Source organism: Anser anser (assembly GCF_964211835.1).
Source record: "Anser anser genome assembly, chromosome: 16".
Classification (NCBI taxonomy): domain Eukaryota; kingdom Metazoa; phylum Chordata; class Aves; order Anseriformes; family Anatidae; genus Anser; species Anser anser.
This window is the reverse complement of record NC_139737.1, coordinates 14,938,697-14,946,995: the sequence shown is the minus strand read 5'-3', so window position 1 is coordinate 14,946,995 and position 8,299 is coordinate 14,938,697.

The window sequence follows — 8,299 nt, the reverse complement described above, 5'->3', positions numbered from 1 at the left end:
GGCCCAGCCCTGACTGACAATCACTCTACTGGCTTTCGAGTTATCATATGAATCGCAAAACCAGGAGTTTTAATCGTAAGGTTTACTACAAGCTTATCTAGACATGTCTTACCATTGTCACAGTAGGAGAGAAAACTTTCTCCTGCCCAGTCCAGAATCGAGAGGGTGTCTCAGACTCTTTTTTGCCAATTCTACTCAAGCATTTCTCGTCTTTCTCCTGGCTGTTTCCTGGGTGACTGGCCTGTGGCTTTTAAGGCTCCTTTCTCTAGCACTGAGCACAGCTGCCTTCTGGAGAGGTTGGTTAGATGACCACGAGAAAGGGTTGTCTCCTTCCTCCTTGGTGTGAAAGAGTGCTGCTCCCCACACGTGTGTCTGTTTGCAAGTTCCTAGTGAAATCTCTGTTCCTGTATATGATGGACACAGCTGTGCCATTCAATCTATTAACAGCACAGGTGCACCCCTTCCTGGCTCAGGGCGATCCGTTTAAAATAGCAAATACTGCCTATGTAAATTCATTTGAAGCAAACCTAAGAGACAAGTTAACACTTGGAATTGTAGCTAAGCACCATCTTTCTAAAAGGCACTTTGCTTCAGTTCCAGCTGGATTCATGAGATGCAGCTTCCTTTGAAGGATGGTAGCATTTGTGTTATTCATGACGCACAATACTTTGGAAATCTGAGGAGGAAAATTGCTTGGCTTTTCAGGCTGCAGAGTTGTTGGTCAGCCTGATGATCCTGGTGAGGCTGGCCATGATAAAGCATTTTAGAAACCTACTTATCACTTAGTATCACTTGTTCCCTGCCCTTGTATGAATTTCTCAATACATTAATAGAACAAGAGAAAGATTCAGATACGTGGTAATTAAATTGAGTGTATCAGCATCTAAATGGAAAAAAAAAATACTAAGATTTTACAATTATCCCAAAGCAAACAGTGTGAGCCAAACAATAATTAAAACAAACACAAATGTGTAAAGGCCTAAAAAAGCGCCCTTTGGTACTGGTTCAAAAACCAAAATTCTGGTAAGCAGTAGTTATACTTTGAAAGGAGAAACCAACCAACCAACCAAAAACGAATTGGTCTTTAATACCATTTTAAACAAATTTGAAACTACAGACACTTAAATGCTATAATTAGAATGGATTATTACCACATCAAAATTGCCAGATTTTGGGTTTGGCCCAGACAGAAGTAATTTCAGCCTGAGCGTTTGGACCAGGTGGTGACCCAACATCCACCTTGCTCAGCTGGTAGCTCAGGTGACCTCCAGAAGGGGAAGTCCTGTCAAGTTTGGTCCAGCTCAAAGTGAGGAGTTTGTAACAGTGTGCTTGGTAGACAGCAGGATGAAGACAGTTATTTTCACTTTTATCTCTCAAACTGAGTATTGGCATATAATGCTGTTTGTTGTGATACCCAGAGTATCCTTTTGCATTTACAGTACTGAAAATGTTTGATAACTCCAGGAATTCTGGTTCAACGTTATTTTATTCTGGAGTGGTCTACTGACTTTCACCATGGTATAAACATATGCTAGCCTATCAGTGCTTTATCACTGTATTGTCTGAGCCATTGGGATCATCTGGTACAGACTTCTGTCTCTGTAATTAATCATAAAATACTGAATGGTTATGATCACATAAATCTACAGTGTTGAAAGGACTGAACTCTTTCACTGCTCTTCTCAAAGAAGTTTCTGTTATTCTTAAATCACATGAAATTTCAACAGCAACATAGAGAGGCAGCCACAGTGAGCTGTCCTTTATATATCTATACATATATATATATATAATCTGAATTCCATGTATCCATTCATTTTCTGCTCACAAACCATTTCAAATCTTGTCAAGTTTTCACATGGGAATAATCTGAGTTATCTAGAGTGAGACCAGAAACTTGTATTGAAACTTCACAAGCCATGTGAAGGTGGCCATTATGCGTTTTCATTATCACAGACAAGCCTAGAAGTACAACCCAGGTGGACTTGTTCAGACCTCATGGCTCTCTGAAAGCAGACGTCCAGGGACTGGGCGCCACCTGGGACTGACACACAGCAAAAAAAATGGAAAGAAACAGAGGAACTTGGAATTGCACAAGTTTGGCCCTGCTTTCTTTAGCATGGTCATTATACAATGTGCAAAGATAGACACCCTAAATTATTGTTACGGTTTTCTTCCCATGGGTGAGTTGGTGTTAGCAACTGGATGGTAGAAATGCACAGAAACCTGATCTGTAAAGTAATACAGGTTAAAAGTTCAGCTTTCCACCTTTATGATGGCAGGTTTCACTCTCTCACTGAGAATGCCTCATTTATATTTACTTTTTAGGGTCATTATCTGTCCCACGAGAGTCTTTGTGAAGGTCCAAATTTCAAATAAACAGTACACTATAAGACAGGTATGTGTGGATAATTTTTGTTGTATTTGGCTAAAATATGGGTACTAAGCTGAATAGGTAAACATAAAAGTATGCCATTTAAAACAATGCATTCCCATTAGTGTTTGAATATGTGCCTAAACTCCATGTACACTTTTACATGGTTATGTCATTTCCTGTGTAAAATGTGCTTGTTTATACAGCAGCCATATGAAAGATGCAGTAACCCGCTATGTGGGCTATTTGAAGCTTTCTTTAAGAAACATAAAAACCCCTTGACCCTTGTATAATAAAAGGTGTTAAAAGATACTGCTTTTATAACATCTTAGCCAAGACTAATAAGAATGTACAAAGCAAACAATTTTTTTTTTTTACTTCATAGTCCTGGACAATCACGTGTTATTTTATGAATTTACTATTGCTGTTGGGTAGTAAAGTGATATTTAAAAATAAAATTGCACAAGCTTTCATTGCTTCTCAACAAATTTAATAAAGAAGGAAATCTCAACATTTTTTGAAAAACAATAAATACAGTGCAATAAATATACTTTGCTGACTGCTCAGAATAGTCCATTTATTGTCATCTCAAGTTTTTTGATGTCCTTATTTTCCTTTTTTTTTTTTTTTTCTGCAGAATTAGTTTCAATTTTCTGCAATGACCGGGTTAGCTGAAGTAATGCAGCTGGATTCAGTTTTCCCTGGTATCATTTTGAAGGGCACAGCTGTCAAGAGAAGTGACTCCGTTAGCGGTAATCAATTGGCTGACTCTCTGCTAGGGGACAGGAAATGTCTTTTTTGCTGGTTTTCTCTAGGAGTCTGCTCACTATAATATTTTGTGCCAGGCTTTGCCATTCAGGAATCAGTGCTGAGCAGACTCTGCCTGTTGTACTGCCAGATAAATGCCATTACAATGAGTGTTATGCTTCTGTATATTCAGAAAGTGTCTGCTTGTTTTTGACATGATGCCACTTATTATTGGAATAAAGTTAGGAACATTTTTGAAATTGATAAAATCAGCCACATTTCATTTTTGCTTGTGCAAACGGCTTCAAAACATCAATCATTCTCCAGAAATACTGAAAGAGAAACACAACTTGGGTCCTCCACAGGATTAGAGAAGGGAGTTTATATCTTCATGGGAGCAATCTTTTCTGTGAAGGTGCAATAAGACTCATAAATTTTAGATGGTAAAGAAGTCCTTAGTTCATATTGTTAGCGATCAGATTACAGGAACCCAGAGAGAGGGGAGAAAAGGCTAATGGCAGTGCGGGGAGAAGTGCATGCCACAGGAGGTGCTCCAAAGAAACACCCAAGGGAACGCAGCTTGGGAGGAAGGAGCTGGGGAGAACTGACTTTCGGGGGGAGGCAGCAGTTGCAGAGTGGTGGTGGACTGGAGTAGCTGAGGACCGGGCGATGGATGGAAAATAAAGATGGACTGAATACAGGATCATGGAGTGAATGCATACCCAAATGGAGCAAGAGCTGGGTTGCTGTGCTGCTGGTGGAAATAGGAGGGTCCACAAGCCAAACAGTGAAACAAACTTTTTTTTTTTTCTTTTTTTTTTTTTTCCCCTGAGGGCTTAGTGTGAGTAATTCTTCTTTCTTCTTTCCACTTTCCACTGGCTTTCAGGGCTTTGCTCAGAGATTTGGCCCAGAAGCTGCTGAAGACTTAAAGCAGGAGGAAGCTGCTGAAATCCAACAAAGTCAAATGGCTTCTGCCAGTTGCCCTGTGTAGCCAGAAGCATCGGTAGCTTTAGCATGAGTACCGACTGTGGCCATGTGTGCTGCTGGGGGAGGTCCAAAGGAACAGAGCTGAGAAACCTGAGTCTGAATGATGAGGCACTTTCATTTATGAGGTTTTTCAGATGGATCATGAGCCTCACTGATGGGCCATAGGCAGGCAGGCAGGCTGTCTTCTCTAAGCCATGTGCAGTTTTAAGGTTAAAAAGACTGACTGTGCAGCTCTGGATGGTTACCGCAAATGTCTTAACTTCAGCCTTTGTGTGTTTTTTACAACAGCCCTTGGCTTCAGCTGATTCAGAGCACTAAAGCAAGTGGCTTTCCTGACAGTCCAAGGGGAGACACTGGTTCCAGAGGAGGGAATGGAAGCATCCAAGCTGGGAGCTGTTGAGAGGCACCCAGGCCCAGCGCCCCCGACACTCGCTTCTCCTCTCCAAGGCCTGGCACCTGCAGGCCAGGACCTGTCCCCTTTCCTGCTGTGCTTGTGGCTGCTGGGAGGCACGAGCTGGGGGGGACTCCACATCCCCAGTTGTGCGGCTGCATTTGGACTCCACTTGGGAAATTCCTGCCCATGCCTGACAGGAGGAAGCCCAGGAGGGCTGAGGTAGATGTCTACCCCTGCAAGCCTTGCAGGGAGCACACCCTTTGGGAAATAGGTGGGCTGACCAAGCCTGTGATGCCAGTAACACAGAGGAAGGACTTGGGCTAAATACTTCCACATTCAACGGGGTCCTTTAGCTGCCGGGTCCTTAGGTAAACGGCTGTGCTGTAGAAAGATGAATATTTTAGGTATGCTGTGAGAACAGCTGCTGGAAAAGTCCAACAGGCAAGAAATACTGAGCGCAGGGAGGGAGAGAGGGGAGAAAGAAAGGACACAAGTGCCCCATATGTGGGCTCTGGGCATGCACCCAAACTACTATGCCTGTGCAAAAATGTATTTGCAAGAAGCTGTCACTGCCGTCAGCGATGATACGTGGCCACAGTGTTTTTACAGATCCTCGAACCATAGCCTGGTGTCCAAGCTTGGTCAAGGCTGAGGTGTTTGCTTGGACATCTAGTAGCTACTGTCCATGGATTTTCACTTCACCTTACCCTTACTAGAACTTGAACCTCCTTGGGGTGAGTTGGTCATGGAAGATGAGTCCCAAATGTATGCAAAAATATTAAAGAAATGGGACAAGTACATTGATTGCTGCATTTACCTGGGGTCCCCAGCACAATAAAGACATGGAAGTATTAGAACAAGACCGGAGGAGGCCACAAGGATGATCAGAGGGTTGGAGCACCTCTTCTATGAAGACAGGCTGAGGGTGTTGGAGTTGTTCAGCCTGGAGAAGAGAAGGCTTCGGGGAGACATTACAGTGGCCTTCCAATACCTCTAGGGGGTCTACAGTAAACCTGGGGAAGGATTCTGTCAGGGAGTGTAGTAATAGGACAAGGGGAAGAGGCCTTAAATTAAAAGAGGGTAGGTTTAGATTAGATGTAAGGAAGAAATTCTTTACTCTGAGGGTGGTGAGGCACTGGAACAGGTTGCCGAGAGAATCTGTGGATGCCCCATCCCTGGAGGTGTTGCGTGGCCAGGCTGGATGGGGCCTTGGCCAACCTGATCTAGGGGGTGGCATCCCTGCCCATGGTAGGGGTGTTGGAGTTAGAAGATCTCTAAGGTCCCTTCCAACCCAAATCATTCTGTGATTCTATGATTCTATCATTTCATTTTTATTTTTTTTCCCTCTATGGATTATTATGTGATTATAATCGGATCAATGAGTTCCAGAAAATGTAAGTGACTAGCTGGAGATTTTCTGAGGTATATAAACTTTAAAAATAGGTTGATTCTTTGGAGTGCTAAGAAAAAAGACCTGCTATTTATTTCAAAATATAAATACAGTGAAGCTATCTGTTTCTCAAACCACTGTAATACGTTGGTAAGAGAGAAATGCCATATGAAATAATTCACTTCTCACAACAGTAATGAAATATTCCCCATGCCAGTAAGATAAGAAAGTGATGAGGAGCATGTGCTGGCGCTGTCTGAGTTTTACAACATTCAACCTGCCCCAATAAGCCTACTGATTTTTAATAAATCTTGGAATTCTGGGGAAATTCCAGAGGTTTGGGAGGCTCTGGAGAAAAGGAATTTAATTCAGTACTATAAAGGGTCACTGTGTTGACCTAGCAATTATAAGCAAATTATGGGTCTGTTGATACTGACTGAATCTTGCAATATGATTGAAGGGTGGTAGTTTAATTCATAGGCAGGAAGAACAATTAAGATCATTTAGTCGGATGAGCTGCACACCCAAGGCAAAACTTTTACTTAGGGACTCTGCATCTCTGAGAATATCAGCTCAGTTTTTACAGACATCAAGGTGGCAAATGCAACTTTAGCAATGACTGGGAGAGAAATAGAGAACAAATGAGAAAAGAATATGCAGGCACTCTAGGGATATACATGGCTCTTGAACACTGTGATATAGTAGAGCTGGAAGAAGGCAATGAGAATGATTGGAGGTATGAAAACAACTTCTGTATGAGGAGTAATTAGATAGACTGGAGCTCTTCAGCAAGAGGTGACTGGGGCAAGAAAGAAAAGTGATGAGGGCTAAGAATGTGAACCGGGAGTGTTTGCTCCCAAACAAGAACCATGGTGCACCAAATGAAACCAGTTTGGGACAGGGTTGAAACAGAGATACTGATTCCTACAGCATGCCCAGCTTCACCACTCCTAAGCATATGCTGTTTTGTATGTTACGTATCTACATATGTTAAATAAATAAATCAATAAATAAATGAACTGACAGACTTAAGTTCATGTAAGAAAGCTCCATGAAAAGCTGGTAGACACAAGGACCTGTGACTTTCTGAGCCATTGGTAGCTGAGAAGCTGTGCCAGGAAAACCTCACCGCACATTCCTCATGTTTATCTCCTTGTTATCTCCTTTAGCGATCTGCTGTCACCCATTGGACACAGGCTAGATGCAACCATGGGCTCACTTCACAAAACCATTCTTATGTTCTGTATGAAGCCCCAAATTTCCAGTGGACTAGTACAGTACAGCCTCCTGGTTTAATCCATTGCACAGGATTTATGGCACCTTGGCCACTGTCCTGTTAGAGAAGCATGGCTTTCTGATGTGGTCTCTTTTTCCCACCAATTTGTTTTTAAAAGGAAGTCTATTTTTAAAGTTCATTGGAATTAAATGATGTTACATAATAGCTGGGTATTACATATATGGAAAGAGAGATCCAGAATTGATCTAAAGACCAGAAGTATTAAAAAGCTCACCACAGTCAGCTCTAAGCTAATACTGTGAATATTAGCACTTCATTTTTTAAATAAGCAGCTTATTTCTACCTACTGTCCAGTTTTCACTTTGAATCAGTAAATTGGCTTATTTGTCTGCTATACTAAAAACTTATTCCTATGGGCATTGTTCTGCCTATGCAGATTGTGATGATCTCCTCTCCTCTCCTCTCCTCTCCTCTCCTCTCCTCTCCTCTCCTCTCCTCTCCTCTCCTCTCCTCTCCTCTCCTCTCCTCTCCTCTCCTCTCCTCTCCTCTCCTCTCCTCTCCTCTCCTCTCCTCTCCTCTCCTCTCCTCTCCTCTCCTCTCCTCTCCTCTCCTCTCCTCTCCTCTCCTCTCCTCTCCTCTCCTCTCCTCTCCTCTCCTCTCCTCTCCTCTCCTCTCCTCTCCTCTCCTCTCCTCTCCTCTCCTCTCCTCTCCTCTCCTCTCCTCTCCTCTCCTCTCCTCTCCTCTCCTCTCCTCTCCTCTCCTCTCCCCTCCCCTCCCCTCCCCTCCCCTCCCCTCCCCTCCCCTCCCCTCCCCTCCCCTCCCCTCCCCTCCCCTCCCCTCCCCTCCCCTCCCCTCCCCTCCCCGCTTTATGCTTTTGCTGTGCACCTTCTTTACCAGATTCTTTCTCCTTCTTTTGTTTGTTTGTTTGGTTGGTTGGTTGGTTGGTTTGGGTTAAAATTTTTCCATTTCTCCAAATACTTTTTGCACCAGATCTCTCATTTAACATTTGGTTAACAATAACAGTCTCATCAATGACACAGAGACAACACTAACTATACTTTTACTGGATTTTGACCTTCATTATCATCCAGGGTTTGGCTTTCCCTCTCTGCTTTGGTACCACATTAGGAGCTCATACTCAGCCTTCTATTATGACCTACGCTGCTCTCCATA